The sequence below is a fragment of the Garra rufa genome, chromosome 1, assembly GCF_049309525.1.
Source record: "Garra rufa chromosome 1, GarRuf1.0, whole genome shotgun sequence".
In the NCBI taxonomy this organism is placed as follows: domain Eukaryota; kingdom Metazoa; phylum Chordata; class Actinopteri; order Cypriniformes; family Cyprinidae; genus Garra; species Garra rufa.
This window is the reverse complement of record NC_133361.1, coordinates 16,898,661-16,917,118: the sequence shown is the minus strand read 5'-3', so window position 1 is coordinate 16,917,118 and position 18,458 is coordinate 16,898,661. Positions and strand designations below refer to the sequence as shown.

Below are 18,458 nucleotides of genomic sequence, written 5' to 3'. Positions count from 1 at the left end.
ACTTCAGTCTTGGTATTGAAGGTGGAAAGAGCTCGGTTCATTCACAATCCCCATCTTCAATTCCTGCCAGTGTGGGAATCGAACCGGCAAACCTTTGGGTTACAAGCCCAACTCTGACCATCAGGCCATGGCTGCCCCCAATAAATTCCAACTGACCATTAACCATGGTCTTGCTACACTAGCCATAGTTTAACCATGGTAGGTAGGCTATTTACGGAGCTGGGTAGATTACTTAGAAATTGTAATCCGTTACTGATTCCAGATTACACGACAAGAAATTGTAGCCAGTAACGTAATCCGTTACATTACACATTTTAGATATTATCAGATTACTTTTTACTTAACCTATCACGATTCAAATAGGATTATCTTGTACCATAAAGATAAATGCAAAGAGTAAGAAAATGTTCATTGTAATTTACAACATGACATGCATTAAACATTATATTACATGAAGGTTTCCCAAAATAAAACTTAGTTTAGTTCAATAAAAAAAATTAAATCATAAATTAGACATCCTATGATGTAATTTGAGTCAAAATAAATAGTTAAGCTTTATTGTAATATGTAGAGAAATACAAAGGAATTAATTATATTTTCTAATGACATTTCAGCAATCGTGTCGTGTTGACATGGAGCAAGCAACGGTCTTCTTAAAGTCATGAATAAAGCTCAAGAAACAGAGTTTCAGATGTCAAACAAAGTCTTTGTTAGTCTTTATTGATAGTTTGTCTGACCAAGCATCTGTACTTACAACTTTTTCTTTTCAACCAAAAATTGTAAATTTGGCCTCTGTTGATAAACTGAATCAAGGCACTTTATTTGAAAGTGTTTACTAATTTGTTGATGTGTTTGAAGCTCACAGAATTTCTCCAGAGTCTGCCATGATCAAGTCTTTATCAAAATGATTTGTTCACATGCTTTTTCCACTTATTATAGTGCTGATTGTCAATGTTTGGAGTTTCTGTCTTCCCATCCGTTCATCATCCTGCAAGTCAACAGAAATAGATGCATGAAATAGTCTGCAGTAATCACATGGCTACATTACATTTACTCATCGGAAATGTTGCACTGAAGCTCTAGAATGAAACTGTAGCAGGATCTTTGTCATCTCAGCTCTCATGAGGACACAGAGAAGGGAATAGAGACCCTGCTGTACTGTAGCACACATTATGCACCCTACAATGCACGACAAGCAACGCAGGGCTCTAGAAGTGTGCACATTCAGAACAAATAAGGGTTAAACGTCTAATCACGTCTATTAACATTAACCAGGAGATTTTCAAAGTACAAGTTTCTTTACGAAGTTCCAGGCTTTCATTATCAACTCACTGCATTATATTACAATCATTTTCTCAAACATATGCAATGCGTTTACTGACTCTGGTATGTCCTCGTGGTAAACACGTGGTAACTGCGCTCCTGCCGCATATTAAGAACAACATTTCTCTAATCTGCATTGTTTCAATATCGCACAATATATTTAGCAAACAATATTATGAAAACAATCTGAATACCTCAAACAAATCAATGTAACCCAGAAACTCCAATGCTGCAATGTTTCCTCACCGCGTTCCTGTGTGATGAAAAGAAACGCCAATCCCACACATGCGTATAAAAGCCTGGCTCATTAATATTAATTACGCAACGTGACGTTCACCCAGTAGGATTTAGCTGCCGAATTTATTCCTGTTTCTAATTTCCCTTTTAAAGTTTGTAACTTCAAAGTGCTTTAGGTTAGCTATTTTACATATAATCTTCCCAATGCATCAATATAAAAAAGTTCAATCAATGCTGCCATGGATGGTGAAGGCTTATGAATATTTATTAAGGAGCTCAACCACTTTGAATATGTTTTTCTGCACACTGGGTGTCGCTGTGAGCGTTTACACTGTTTTAGTTGAGCAGCAGAAGAAGCACTAAAGACGTCAACAAGATGTTGTATTTAGTATGATTTACAACTTTTAAGTGAATTATAATAAGTAACATGAGCCAAAAAATAATTGTAGGCAACTCGTTCATATCTGTATGTTTACAGTTAAGCCGTTTCTTGAAATTACTACACGACTGCTACGCGTCGGTTGTGTGTCAGGTGTGAATGATGGACATTCGCTTCACTAAAGGGAAATCCGCGATCCTGGAGCGCGCTCTGATGCGGCCGAAGACGGAGGTGAGCCTGAGCGCGTTCGCGCTGCTGTTCTCGGAGATGGTGCAGTACTGCCAGAGCCGCGTGTACTCAGTGTCCGAGCTGCAGGCACGGCTGGTTCATGGGTGCAGGCTACATGACTTTACTAATATTTGACATTACAATATAATTCTGTGTCTATTTCAATTTGCAGCAGCTTTTTCCACATAGTCGAATGCTCTTTTCACATAATTAAATGTTCTCTAATTCAAACAGTTGCATTTCTTAATTTGAGTAATGAAATTAATATTTGATGCCTACTCATTTGACGCCTACTCAGCCAACAGCAAGAAGGCTCAGATGAAGAGGAGATGGAAGTACTGGAAGAATATTAAAATCCAACATGAAAAAGAATAAAAGTTGCATTTGTGCATTTAGGGAAAAAAGACGGCTGTGGTGGTGGTTATATATATATATATATATATATATATATATATATATATATATATATATATATATATATATATATATATATATGGTAACACACACACATATATATATATATATATATATATATTTTGTCACTTTGACAGTGTCTGCATTATGAAAATATGTGCAATAAATTAATGCACCTAAAAAATGCTTTTCTTACTTAGTATTATTGTCTTGTTGTTTCCAATTTAAAAAAAATCTTAAAGATTCTTAAATTAAGATGCATTTCTAAGAAAAATGTCTTTCTTTTTTCTGTCAAAAAGGTTTTTGAGGAATTCCAGGATTTTTCTCCATATTTCGATGGAAGCCAACAGGCCAAATTTCAGTTTCAATGCAGCTTCAAAGGACTCTACATGATCCCAGCCAAGGAATAAGGGTCACTGGAAACTTGTAAAGCCCTTTGAAAGCTGTATTGAAGCTGAAATTTGAACCTTCAACCCATTGGCTCTCATTGAAGTCCACCATATGGAGAAAAATCCTGGAATGTTTTCCTCAAAAACTTTAATTTCTTTTTGACTTGAAGAAAGAAAGACATGAACATCTTGGATTACATGGGGGTGAGTGAATTCTCAGGAAATATTTTCTCTGGAGAAACGTGGAGTTGTCTTAAGTGGAATATATATTTAATTAAACATTTTGATTAAACTGTTCCATGTTCTTCATCATCACAGTATTTTAAATGTAATTGTGCTGTATTTCTTAAAAAAAGAGCTTACATGTAAAATGTAAATTTAATATGGCATTTGTGCAGACTTTGTATTTTGTCTTTTAAATAAAACTGTTTATTTTTCACCTTGAGCATGCACTGTAAAATCTAATTAGTTGGGCTTACTTAAAAAAAGCATGCAAACCAATTGCCTTAAAAAAACTAAGTAAAGTGAAATAGAAATAATATGCTGTACTGACAAATGCTTAGTTAGTATAGTTTACTTACATGAGAGTTCTAGCAACTAAAAAAGAACTGAAGGGGCTACTGCATCCTTTACTTAAGGTTTACTCTTGACTTAGTATAGCTACTCACTGACTCCCAGAGTGCATTGCAGCATGCATAAATTATGCAATTGGTTTGTTTTACTGTTGTTTTTATTTGCTAATTTTTTTTACTGTCTTGTGTCAGTAGTAGCACAACAAAAAGAGCAAATAAAATAATAAAATGGTTATTGTCACAATTAATAAAAAATAAATAATATTGAATTGTTACCATTGTTGTGGTTCGCGTGCTGAATGTTGAAGTCTGTCTGTGACTTGAACACATTACCACACATATTAAATTGTACAAAAAATTATAAAATTGTCTCAACCCAATTAGTTTTCTCAAGGTGTTTATGAAGATCAATGAAGTTGTAAAAGGTCATTAATAAATATTAAAAATATATTAGCTAATGATTTAGTTAAATAAGTTACCTTCTAAAAGCAACATGCACATTACTTTTTGTCCCTTGAAATCAAAAATTATGGTTCCATGTTGCATTGTTGCATCAATAGGAACAAAACTACAATAAAATAAACAAAGTTCCAAGTGCCCAACCAAAGGGAACATTAATCACTACAATGGTAGGTAAAAAACAAACAAACAACATTTTATGAAAATCAACATCAATTTATGAAGTCAGGTTATGTGATGTTCTTTCAAATATTTCAGTTGTATTGAAACAACATTCAAGATGACTTTGGGAAATTAGTGAATGTAACTTGTGAAAAATAACTGCAGATTAACTATTGACCCACCTCAAAAACTTTTATTTTCCTCTTCTTTTTTTATTTTGCAAATTAGCAACATATTAGTGCACTGCTGCCTCTCACTGGTTTATTAATGTCATTGGTTCCTTTGTGGCTACTTGAATATTTTAAGTAAGCATCACTCAAAGCACTAAGTAAATTGTTTTACTTGCATTGAAAGTAGCTGTAACTTAATACAACCTAGTAAGTATAGCAACTAAGTAAAGATAACTAATTATATCTAAGTAAGGTAAACTATTGGATTTTACAGTGTGCTTTGACACTTTATTGAAGGGTTTTTATTGTAATGATTTGTAAAATAACAGTGTTTCTCTATAGAACATTTAGTGTTTTCATTGTAATAATCTAGGTACAATCTGTCAAATAAGGGTTTTACACTGTAAAAAAACGGTTACAAAATGTAACAAAAAAAAACATAAAATGAATGTAATATATCCTAATTGAAACAAGGAAAAATCTGTAAAATAATGTTTTGTTTTTCTTTCTGTAAAACCTTTAATGAAAATCTCTGTAAAATTACTTTTTTTTTTTTTTACTTTTTTTCATTTTTTTATATATATATATTTGTATAAGGTGTTTATTTAATCTTTATTATTATAAGTGTATTTTTCTTATTTTGCATATTATCTGCCAATTGGGTAAGAAAAATAATCTTGTTTCCATTTGCATTAAGATTATTTTTCTTGTTTTAAAGGTGCAGTGTGTAATATTTAACATTATCTCTAGACAGAAATGCAATATCATATACATAACTATGTTTTCAGGGGTGAATAAAGACCTTACTTAATTAACCATTATGTTTTTATTACCTTACAATTACCAGTTTATATCTACATAGACCGCGGGTCCCCCCACATGGAGGCCGCCGTTATGTTTCTACTGTAGCCCTTTACGGACAAACTGCTCTACAGATCGCGTTTCATCACTGCTGTTCTTGGCAAAAAAACACTGACACAATGATGAACAAGTAACTGCAATATTCACAATAACATCGTTTTATTGAATTATCAAGTAAATATAATTCTCTTATTTACGTTTAAAAAGAAACTTCATTATTATTTTCTGTCTGAAACGACCACATCTTAATCGTGTGTCGGTTGCCGTAGTTTCTGTAAAGGGAGGGGTGAGCGGTGGAGGGAGCCGTTGGTTGCAATCAGGTTGCAATTGAAAACTTAACCGCTAGATGCCGCAAAAATCTACACACTGCACCTTTAAGTAAAATGCACTAAATTTACATTCCAAAACACTCACTAAGAAAAGCATTTTTGAAGCATAAATGAATGAATGATGTATTTAAACATCACTTACACTTTAAAAAGGGGGAGGAAACCGAAAGAAACTCTGGGTTTACAGAAGAAAACCTGCTCCTGACCAGGTTTGATTCACAGAGTAAGTTACCAAGGTAACTGACTCTGAGTGTAAGTTACCTCTCCTTCAGAAACAGGCTTGACTTACCCTGCTTTCTCAGGTTTGATAAACCTCCCATTCTGAAACGGAAAGCCCAGAGTTTCCCTTATTTCATGGTTGACATACTCAGAGTTTTCACTTAACCTCCTTTCTGAAACGGGCCCCGGGTGTTGCAGCCTGTCAGTTGGTGTGTTTCAGCGCTGTTCCCATGGTTACTCCCTCCTGTGTAGCGTTTGAATGAGATTCAGCGTGCACGCATCATAACACGTCACAGTCACGCAGTACTTACATAAATAAACATGCAAAAGTAGACAACTAAATAATTTAGTTATTATTAAACTTTAAATTTTAATCGTTTTTTAGTTAAGTACTATGACCTATTTATGCATGTAACCGCAACCCGCACGTGATAGTGAGACAAAGTGGCACTTTTTATTTTAGTTTTATAGATTTTTAAGAACATTCAAATTATTTATTTCATTTAAATAACATGCTTGCAGTATTTTTATACTACATTTTGTTAATCATTATAATTCAGTGCTTCAGATTCCTTTTTAACACAACATGCAAGACCATCCGCTTCTGACCCACAATATCTGTCTATGTGGCAAGGGATAATGGTTTAAAATATGTGAGGTAACCAAAGCACAACGGGACGACCAGCGAATCTTGGTTGAGCTTAATAGCGTCAGACCTAATAGTTGTGATCTTATCACAGATTATTATTATTTTTTTTTTTAATTTTCACCTAATTCAAAAGATTCCTCAATAAGACCATTCTTAGGGGAATTTATAGCAGAATTAACAGTGTTAAATAAAAACTTGGGACCATGATGATTGTGAGCAATAACACCAGCCAAGAATTTCTTTTTCTCTTCTATGAGCTTTGATAAGTAGACAAAGACTGTTTCAAAATTTCTTAAGACACTGGGAGACTGTCCTTTTTCCACCTTCTCTCTGCCTTCCTACACTTTCGCCTGAAGGCCCAAGTTACTTCATTAAACCAGGGCTGGGGTTTAGGCCTAACAGAGATCTTTCTAGCGGAGGCAACGCTGTCTAAAATGCCAGAGCATGTGGAATTAAACACATTGAGAAGCTTCTCTACATCCCAATGCAATGGTGGGTTCTCCAACATAGAGGTTAATGGGGCTCTAATATACAAATTTGAAAATTGACAAATTAAATGATAAGACAAGGTTTAATGTATGACCATGAATATGAGTCGGACCATGAACATGTTGCAATAAGTTAAAAGACTCCACAAGATTTAAAAAGTCTTTAACTAATGGGTATGAAGGGCAACACACATAAAGTTTAACAAGTTTTTAAAAATAACTGCCAAACCACCTCCACGTCCCGTTTGTCTGGGTTTGCTTAAAAAAAAATCACAGTTCTGTGGGACTGATTCTAAGAAGGGAATGTCCATTGCAAACCCAGGTTTCAGTCAGAAACAGTAGATCCAACTCTTTAGCTTTGAACAACTCATGCAATATAAATGGTTTGTTTGAAAGAGACCTTTACGGTGGCCGACAGAGGTCAACATGCTGCAAACAAGAAAACGACAACAAATTAAGAAAACATCTTCATCAGTTTGACAACACAGGCGCTGCAAATCCTCGCACCGCAAACACAAATACGGAAACGCGATGCAAATTCTCACAACACAACCAAACTCAGAAACGCGCTGCGAACACACAAAGGCGCTGCATATAGCACGGTCCACAACGGAAATGTTTCAGGGGAACCTCAAAAAGTGACGAACTCATCTGGGACCTGATTATTTATATCACTATGTTACCTGATTATTTATATCACTATCACCTTTAAGTGATACTATACTATCACTAAAAGGCGATAGTTCACCGATAACACCTCTGCTCTGACCAACAGCCACTGAACAAATAATCAGGTCCCAGATGGGTTCGTCACTTTTTGAGGTCCCCCTGAAACATTTCCTTTGTGGACCGTGCTATATGCAGCGCCTTCGTGTGTTCGCAGCGCGTTTCTGAGTTTGGTTGTGTTGTGAGAATTTGCAGCGCATTTCCGTATTTGTGTTTTGCGGTGCAAGGATTTGCAGCGCCTGTGTTGTCAAACTGATGAAGATGTTTTCTTAATTTGTTGTCGTTTTTTCTGTTTGCATGTGTTTTCTTGTTTGCAGTGCGTTGGCCTCTCTCGGCCACCATAGACCTTACATTACCTTTTATTTCTTATGGTTTTCGTAGCACAAGTTGATTTATTTTATGAAGCTGTCTAAAAATCGCTAGGATATCTGAGACGCAAAAACAACTTTTTCCACCTTTGACCACAAGATGTCATTAGTGTGCAACGTCTTGAAAAGCTTCGAGTGATGTACCTTTTTTACCATACAGTTGAGGGGAAAGCCTTGGTGATTTGAAAAGCTTCATTTTCCCATCACTACTAAAAAGTGCAAAAAAAAAATGTGTGTCATTTCTTCTTTTTCTCCCAAAGAAGAACCTCGGCTGGCTGGCCGCCCATCGGTCCCTTCATCTGTGTCAGACTTAACTTTGTTTGTAGTCGTCTTCTAGATAATGCCGCCAGTAGGACTTGAGGAAGTGACTTGGCCTGCGTCTGCACGGTTTAGGCTAGAAGGGATACAGCTGGCTATTGGGCATGCGCACAACGTCAATCTTGCAACGTCAATCTAACGTTATAAGGGCTGCCATCTCACGCAATTGACACATTTCACACGCTCTCACGCCACACATTCTTTTTCTCACGCAGTCAAAAGTATGGAAGTAAAATACTGACAAATGTTTTTGAAGCAAAACAGGGTGCTGTATAGCACTAACTGAAATAAAATGCATCGTATTAACAGTGCTTGCATTTTAAGGTTGTGCAATTCAACATGGGTGGATATTTAGGCTGTGAATGTTTCAAGTGGAAACGTAAAATTTCATTTGTAAAATGTTCGATGTTAATAATACAGATTATTTTAAATATGACTATTTTACTATTGCATTGTTTACAATTTAAATATTAAATATTCATATCATTTTAAAATTCCATACAGCAGGTGCAACAGCGCACAAGAGTGATCCTGCTAGATGATTGACACGACGATTAATATAGATCAGTGGTTCCCAACCTGTGGGCCGCACCCCACCAGGGGGCCTCAGTAATCCTCCAGGGGGGCAGCGAGATATCTTAAAATTAATTTAAATATTATCCTATAATTGTTTAATTTAATTATATTATAGTTAAATAAAGAACGTCAAAGCACGGCCGCTCTCGTGTTCTGTGATTGATTGCTTCGGACTCGACGCACTGTTAAAAACAGACTGAGTGGCGGCTCAAAACTTTCAACCGCTGCACATATAGCAGTGTTTCCCCTACCATTACAACAGCATAATTTTAAAGTAAACCTGTTACGGAGTGCCCGGCAGCCCCACTAGAGGGCACTCCTATATGGACTGCTTGATGTTATGTGTTCACTCAACCCACCATGCTTTGTCTTTATGTGTCATGTTCTCATTGGTCCCTCTGTTCCATGTGTCTGTTCCCCATTGGTTGTTCCTGTCATGTGACCCCTAGTGTTTGGTATAAAGCCTTCCGTTCCCCCTCTGTCTGTACGGATCTTGTTTAGTGTTTAGCTGTATTTCCCTTGTTTCGCGTTTTCTGGTTTTCCTGTGTTTTATGATCTTGGACTGTTTATTCGTTTATTGATTCTTGCCGCCTGCCCCTGACCATTTTGCATGTTTATTGGATTATTCTTCTGGTACATCCGTCTTGGATGTATTGTTTGCTGTCTCTGACCTTGCCTGTTCGACCATGTCTATTCAAATAAAGCTTGCAATTGGATCCACCTCTCACCGCCTTTGTAACAAAACCTGTTTGTTTGCCTAAAATATTAAATATATCATCTGATTATCAGAAAAATTATAACAAAGAAGAATTTCTGAAAAAAGAAAGGCAAAAGATTGTAGGGCTCTATTTTGAAATAGAGTTTTGGACCGGCGCACCCATGTTTTTGTGTGACGTGACTTTGACCAAGTCACATCACAGCAGCTGTTCCTTCAGAGTCAAGTCAAGACAGAGCTTCACTTTCTGAATCAAGTCAAAACATAGCTACACTTCCTGAATCAAGTCAGGACACCACTTCACTTCCTGAGCCAGGTCAAGCTGCACTTCCTGAGTCAAGCCAAGACACTGCTTTACATTCTGAGGCAAGTCGAGACATAACAGCACTCCCTGAGTCAAGTCAAGACACCCCAACACTTCCAGATTCTAAGCAAATTACAGCAGAACTTCCAGAGTCACATCAAGACACTACAGTGCCTCCTGAATCAAGTCAAGTCACGGCTGTTCCTGTCACGCCAAGTCAAATCACAGCTGTTCCTGTCACGCCAAGTCAAGTCACAGCTGTTCCTGTCACGCCAAGTCAAGTCACAGCTGTTCCTGTCACGCCCAGTCACGTCTCGCCCGAGTGTCCAGAGCCAAGTCACATCTTGCCTTCGTTCCCAAGCCACGCAGAACCTTCGCTCCCAAGCCAAGCAAGTCACGCAGAGCCGACGCTCCCAAGCCAAGCAAGCCACGCAGAGCTGACGGTCTCAAGCCTCTCATCTTCCAGCCTGGTGGGCATCCCATTGCCTGCTGCGTTAGCTGTGATGGCTACCACCATTTTGAGTGTGTGGGCTGCACACTGCACTCCAGAGGCCTCGCCTGTCCATAAGTCTGCTCCGGAGGCCCCCTCCGTCCACGTGTACACTGCGCCTATACCTCTTATGGAGGTGGCGTCTTTGGCGGAACCCCCCGAGGAGGCAGCTCCCGCTGCAGATCCTCAGAAGGGGGTACCATCTATACATGAACACGCTGTCCGCTCAACCACTGTCAAGGTTCCTGCTCTACCTGCTCTGCCATGGCTTCCTGCTCTGCCTACAACGCCAAGGCTTCCTGCTCTGCCTGCTCCGCCATGGCCCCCTGCTCTGCCTACAACGCCAAGGCCTCCTGCTCCGCCATGGCTTCCTGATCTGCCTACAACACCAAGGCTTCCTGCTCTACCTGCTCCGCCATGGCCCTCTGCTCTGCCTGCACCACCCTGGTCACCACTACTCTTCAGTCAGCCACTGCTCCACGGTCCAGGTCCTCCAGAGTTTCACTGTCTGTCACTGCTCCATTGCCCAGGTCCTCCAGAGCTTCGCTGTCTGCCATCGCTCCACTGTCCAGGCCCATATCAGTTCCATGATTCAGGTCTGCCTCTGCTCCATGGCCCAGGTCCTCCACTGTTTTACGGTCTGCCATTGCTGCACGGTCCAGGCCCACCACTGCATCATAGTAATCCTGTTGTCCATCTCTGCTCTGTCATGGCTATGGAGGCCATTCCTGAAGTCCCTGTCTGCCCTGTCACGGCTATGGAGGCCGTTCCTAAATCCCTGCCTGCCTGGACTGCACCTTGTTCCCCCCTCTATCATAGACTTGTTGCCTATTGTTGGAGCGCCAGGAGTCACTCCTAGGAGGGGGGTTATGTAACGCCAGCCCAGCAGAGGGAGCCCTCACCCAGTCAGACAGTTGCTGCTCCCTCTGCTGCTTCGTTGGTTATTTCCTGTCTGTCAGCCATAAAGGCAGACCATGCCAAACGAACTGTGTGAAGTATTGTTTTGCTCCTGCGGACTCTACCGAGGGTTTTCCTAGTTTCCCTTGTTGTTTTTCCCTAGCCCTAGCCATAGTTCTGTTCTTGTTTTTTCAGTCTTAGTCTAGTCATAGTTTATGCCTCGTTTTCTTTGTTTGTTTTCCTGTGTTACATTGGACTGCTCATCTGGATTTCGACCCTCGCCTGTACTATTGGATTATGCTTTTGTCTTGCCCTGTTTGTATCTGTTTGCTGGTGTTCGACCCTGTTTGCCCCGACTACGATCCTTACAATAAAGCCTGCATTTGGATCCACACCTCTGTCGTCCAGACTCCCATTGTTACAGAGATATGGATATATACCAAGTCTTGATATGAAGTTAATACTTGTCTTGAACTAAATTGACTTTCCAGCGGTTACAATGGTAAAAACTAACTGTTCTTTAATGTAATTTTAAATGGGCCTATTTTTTGCATTGGGCCTTCAGAACTTCATTATTATTATTATTATTATTATTATTATTATTATTATTATTATTATTATTATTATTATTTTAGATTTTGCTAATAAAAATGCTGTTTTAATAGATGGGAAACTTTACCATATGTCTTCTGCAAAATACCATCAATGACTTCTCCAATGCACCACAAGACATAGCACAACTCAGACTGGAGATTGCATCAACATAGCCAATCTGGTATTTAAAATGTATTATTATTTTTAACCATGAATTTTATTGTCATACCTTTTGATGTGTGCATCACTTTCATTAGTGCTTTGAAAATTAACAAGCCACACCCTGTCCATACTGTACCTCACAGATGACCTAAGTAACCTGTGTCACTTTTGTGGGGAGGCAGAAACATTTGTTGACTCGGATGCTGATGATCTCTGGGTAACCTTTTAATTTCTATTTAAATTGGTGTGGAATATTAATAAATAGATGTAAGATTTGCTGACAATGTTGCTACTTTTTAAAATCTTTTATTTTATAGATTTCCTGTGATGACTGTGGGTGATGATTCAATATGGCTTGTGTTAATAATCCACCTACAGAAGAATACAAATGCGTTTCTTGTAATAAAACAAACTAAATTAAGCCACTGTTGTTTTGTGGTCTTATTTTTATTTTTATTTTTTTGTAAATTGTTACACCTGCTGCAAAATTTTTCTTTGTTTCACTCAAAAAATTAAGTGACATTTAAAAACAACCGTGACACATACCGTTTCAAATAGGCCTGCGCTAGAAAGCATCATACGCTTAAATCGGTTGTAAGTTGGAAAAAACCTAGCTTCTCAAATCCATTTTTAAGTCTCGGAGAAAAGATGGTACTTTTTGATCCTTTTTGCATCCCGTACATCCAGTTGTGCTTCATGAGTACGTTAGATCTGACAATACGTATGGTAACATGGCAACTACGCAAGACTACATAGTATGAATACGTAAAGGGGAACAGACATTCCGAGGGGAATGCTACACCGGCAGTCAAACCCATGACTTCCCACTCGTGAACTTGTAATAGATCAATGTATTCCCAGTTCCGAGTTTTGACATGACATAGCCCGCAAAACCACTATGTCAGCACCTATGAGTGCGGTGTTTATGCAAGTGGTACACAGTGAAAAATAGACTTTAGGACAATATAACGTTGCAAACAAATGAATAATAATGTAATAATAATAAATGCGCTCAGGCAGTTTGGGGTGACTTGCCTGGAACGCTACAAAGTCATGATGGAACGCAGCATAATTATCTAGCTATTGATCAACATTTTACTTGAGCATCTAGGCTGAGCACATTTAACCTAAATCCCAGCAAAATAAAACGTTCCTGTGGCTATATTGGTATATGTATATTACCTACAGGCACCTATATTTTCTTTTACGTTTGTTGAACAAATGGAAAAACGAATAAAGGAGCCGTTTTCTTATTTCTGCTTATTTCATTTCAAATTAAAAATCAAATGAATAAAATGTACACAGACCGCAATGGTCTCAGCAAGACTCGCTTTCACCACCTGCTGGTGAAGCGGAAAGCAACAGGTGTCGATTTTGTATCGATGCTCAATTGCTCTTCCTGCCATACCTGGATGTGTAGCATCGAATTGCTTGGCGAATTTGAATCTGTGAATTTTTGGAAGCGAAATAATGGCGCGTTCCAGGCAACCCGTTACTCGTGTTTTTCCAAACTTCTACCCGTTGTTACGACCTCCCAGTCTAGGTTAGGAGGCCAGTGACAAGATAAGTAAAAAAAAAAATAGAATTTAACGAAAAGAACACCCCTCTCTCCTGTCCCAGCTCAGAATGACCACAAAGATAATTTCAAGTTCCACACAAAAAGAGACGTTTATTGTTACAGACTAAATGGTAGAAGCTTTTCACTTCGGAAGGGGATCAAAGGCCAAAAAAACAAACAAAAGGAAAACTAACTAAGGATTTCACAGCTAAATTGCCTACCAAAAAATAAAACTCAAAAGAAATACAGGCAGCCTTCCCTGACTCCTTAACTAGCACAAAACAGGAGAAAACTTTATACACAAAGAAAAATGGCAATCCCCAACCTACTTGCTTCAATATTAACGAAATATTAATAAAAATAACGAATAATCACAACAGTCAACGAATATCCAGCAAAAACTTAACTGCGAGTTAAAGAAACGAATATTACACACAGCCGCGTTAGAGCGAGAGCTCCGCAGTCCAACTTACTCACACAGAGTTTCAACGTTAGTCACAACACAGTACAATTACATTCAAGTTGTCTGGGGCAGGAGACAGAGGACGCACGACGGAGCTTCACCATGCGCTCCCAACAGAAGCTTTTTAACACTGCTCTATTTCAGGGAATTCAACGCTCCCGATTGCCACGCAATCTCCTGCAGCTGGTCCAAATCAAGCTCTGCCAGGAGGAGAGAGAGAGAGAGAGAAAGAGAGCAGGACAGAGGGAGAGACTGCGCACAGTGAAAAACATGCAATGCAATTAAAAAACTGATGTGAACGCAAAAATACAAAGAAATAATATACGTCCGATGACGTAACACCGTGAAAGTGCACCCGAACGGCAATCAAACTCGTGACTTCCCACTCGTGAACTCGTACTAGATCGATGTACTCCCAGTTCCGACTTCTGATGTGACATAGCCCGCGAAACCACTATGTCAGCACCTCCAGGTGCGGTGTTTATGCAAGTGGTACACAGTGAAAAATTAGACTTTAGGACAATATAACATTGCAAACAAATTAATAATAATGTAATAATAATAAATGCGCTCAGGCAGTTTGAGATGATTTGCCTGGAATGCTACACGAGTAACGGGTTGCCTGGAACGCGGCATAATATGCACCGAAATGTCCTGTCAAGTATCAAAGGTTGTATTGAAATTATTTATTATTGTAATTTTGAACACTGCAATTGTTAAATTTGTATTTTAAAATAATATAATTATTTAGTATTGAAATTGTAAACAATGCAATAGTAAAAGTCGTATTTTAAAATAATCTGTATTATTAACATTGAAAATTTTACAAATGAAAGTTTATGTTTCCACTTGAAAAATTCACAGCCTAAATATCCACCCATGTTGAATTGCACAACCTTAAAATGCAAGCACTGTTAATACGATGCATTTTATTTTAGTTAGTGCCATACAGCACCCTGTTTTGCTTCAAAATCATTTGTCAGTATTTTACTTCCTTACGTCTGGTGCTGGGTGGGAAATATATCCACCTTTTGATCGTGATAAAAGACCAGAACAAACAATAGTTGCGTGTTAGTCACAAAGATATGGTTGAATCATCAGAAATGCTTGCTATGTGAAGAAATAACCCACCTACTTAAGCAATTCCACAACTTGTATTGTAAAAAGTGTTGACCTACTTATGAAATTCCATTTAATGGGATTTCCTTGATAAACAATAAACTGTTTGCTTGTTTTACAGGTTGGCTCACGCCAAGGTCACGGTCATACTGCAGTTTCGATGCAGCTTTAAAGGCCTCTACACAATCCCAGCCAAGGAATTTATATACTTCTTAACCACAAAAAACAATGATGTTGGACGATTTTGAAGAGCGAGGAGGAAATGAGATGGAGTTTTTTGCCCTACCCTACCTTTCTGAACTGAAGTACACAGACGAAGAACTAACCGCACATGACTTTTTCAACATGCGTGAAGTTGCAGACACGCAACTTCTAGCTAGTACAAGATGAGCATTTGTGGTTAAAAAGTATATAAATTTCTATTTTTATTTTAGAAAATAACTGATTGTTTCACTAGATAAAACACTTATTCCTCAGCTGGGATCGTGCAGAGCCTTTTGAAGCAGCATTGAAACTCAATTTGGATTTTCAGCCCATTGATCCCCTTTGAAGTCCACTATGTGGAGAAAAATCCTTGAATGTTTTCCTCAAAGACCTTAATTTCTTTTTGACACAAGAAAAAAACATATCAGGAAATTTTTATTCTGGAAGTGTTCTTGAGTTAATTTATTGTATAATTTTAGAGAGAGAAACTTCATTAATGACTTAACAAGAAAGACTTTAACTCTGGATCATTCTAAATGGAATCTGATGTTAATAAATGGAATCCAAAAAAAGAACCTTTTTGGAATATAAAAGTGAGAGTAAAACAGTCTCTTCCTAAATCCAAGTACAGATATCTATAAGTGGCTAAGTATTCAAGGATGCATCGCATAATGCTGGTTCCCTATCGAAAGGTAACTCTTGTTGTGTTGTCATTTTTGACAACTGCTTATGGGAAACTCCTTACTCTGATACTGAAGCCTGATTAGGTGGCATTGAATGGAAAACTGTATTTACCTTGGCATAGTTTAATAATAATAGTTCTGTACATAGACATGACATACCGTGAGTCTTAAACACCATCCTTTCCTCCTTTTTATATAAATCTGGTGTTTGCAAAAGACCACTGAAAAATAGGCCAATTCCAACATAACGCAGACTATTACTCAATAGTCGTGATCATTAATAGTTATGCCCCCAACATTTGCATAGCCGAATCATCAGAATTTCTGCAGCTAGGTTACTGTGGAAAAAACTAAGCAAAATGGCAGATCAGAGGAATAAGGCGTTCTAATAAAATAATGCTAGCGGTAGCCTTTTACATTGCAGTACATAAGATTTCACTTACCACATAAACAGAGAGATGCCTGCGGATGATGGCGAATGATTTACAGATCCTGAGCATCACTAACAAGCATCAACTTGTAAAATATGTTGTACACTGTAACAAATTTCTGTAGTTTTTACAGCATTATTACTGTAAAATGAACAAATCCATACTGTATAACATGTATTCAGTATGTTGCTGTAAATCTGCCAAGCATCATGGGTAAAAATACAACAGCGGGAGATTTTACAGTGAAATTATATATTCCCGTGAATCATAGTACAGTAGTTTTGAGCAGCACTTTTCTCTGAGCTGGATTTACAGACTTAATGGGCATATTTATTTCAATTTGACCTCAGAAAGGTAAAGTTGCTCATTATTTTCCCATATTTTTTTTGTCATTATTGTTATAGTTACAGTTTTCACTCGTGAAGTTACGCATCTTTAAAGGGATAGTTCACCCAAAAATTAAAATTTGATGTTTATCTGCTTACCCCCAGGGCATCCAAGATGTAGGTGACTTTGTTTCCTCAGCAGAACACAAACGAAGATGTTTAACAAAAACCGGTGCAGTCTGCCAGCCAAATAATAGAGGTGGATGGGCACCAAACCTTTAAAAGTAAACAAAAACATGCACAGACAAATCCAAATACGATACATTGATGTCCTAAGACATGAAACGATCGTTTTTTTTGAGAAACTGAACAGTATTTATATCATTTTTTACCTTTGATACACAGCCACGTCCAACTGTCCTGAGCACGAGCTTTGCATTTTTATTTTTACAGCTCCTTTTTTAGGAGCTCTGTCAAAAACAGGTCGATTTTGGCCCATCTAATTAAAATTCATGAGCCTCTCTTCTGATTGGCCTGTTGTTTTCTGAGTGACGCACAGCCAGGCCAACCACAGGTAACTACGGTCATGTATGCTTTAGCCGAGCCCAGAGCCATAGAGAGAGCCTAGCTTGCTGATACTCAACAGGATATTTCAGAATGATCATTAATGTTTTTTTTCTTTTTCAAACACCGAATGCAGTAAGCTACATAACTATTGCTTTAGTAAAGCCCCTTTCACAATGCGCACTGATTCTGGAAAATTACGGGAACGAGCGCTGTGCAGGCACGTGCAGAGGGGGGGGGGGGGGGGGGGGGCTTGAGGGGCTTGAGCACCTGCCCTTTTGGCTCCTAGTGATCAAAGTGCCCTTTTTTTAAGATTTTTTTTTTTTTTGCAATAATATAAAAATTAAATATTTATAAAAAATAACGAATTTGCGACAACCTGCCCAATCGAACTATTAGTAAAATTAATTAAAAATGTTTTAGCTGTAAATAGAATGACCCTCGTGATGACCTTTCACGTGACGACCCCACCCGGAAGTTCAGGACGATCCGATCATGTTTATAACGCCAAGTATAGACACCGTTCGTGGCTGCTGGTAAGTGGTGTTTTCACCAGATTTAACGTTACTTATTATTATAAGAATGACGTGAATAAAAGAGATTATGCACGAGTATTTATACTGTTTTATAGTTTGTGCATGTGTAGTCTGCTCTGAAATAGCTGCCGATAATGTTAATATCGTCATGTAAAAAAAATCGTAAATCTATCGTAAAGGAGAGGGCTCCTGCAGGTCCTTAAAAACTCCTCAATTAGGTTGTATCAAATTTAAGGCCATAAAAAGTTTTATATATGTTAAATAGTATAAGTAAAGACTTAATTATAATTCACGAGGTCTTACATTTGGGGACGGAAAGACGAGAATCGCGATAGAGCTGGATTAAACTTCAGAAGGCAATGATGTCATTGAATAAATATGCACGCTGCACTTTTCAAAGTCAAAACGCGGCACTGATGTCTTTATATAAATGTATCTGAAGGGACCCGACTGTCCTTAGAAACGTCATTGGCATTTTCATTTCACGTCTGATAAAACAGCGTTAATGCTGCTTTGTGTTCAGCCGTTCCCATGGAAACCTTAGT

The 18,458-nt window shown here is 38.2% G+C and overlaps 1 long non-coding RNA gene across 1 annotated transcript; it reads right to left on the bottom strand.

Moving 5' to 3' along the window:
• Positions 1-685: 685 nt before the first annotated feature.
• Positions 686-1,596, bottom strand: LOC141342164 (uncharacterized). The gene is made up of 2 exons (XR_012356671.1): positions 1,518-1,596; positions 686-988 (listed from the first exon to the last, which is right to left on the bottom strand). It is a non-coding gene; the product is annotated as an uncharacterized lncRNA (long non-coding RNA).
• Positions 1,597-18,458: the final 16,862 nt, after the last annotated feature.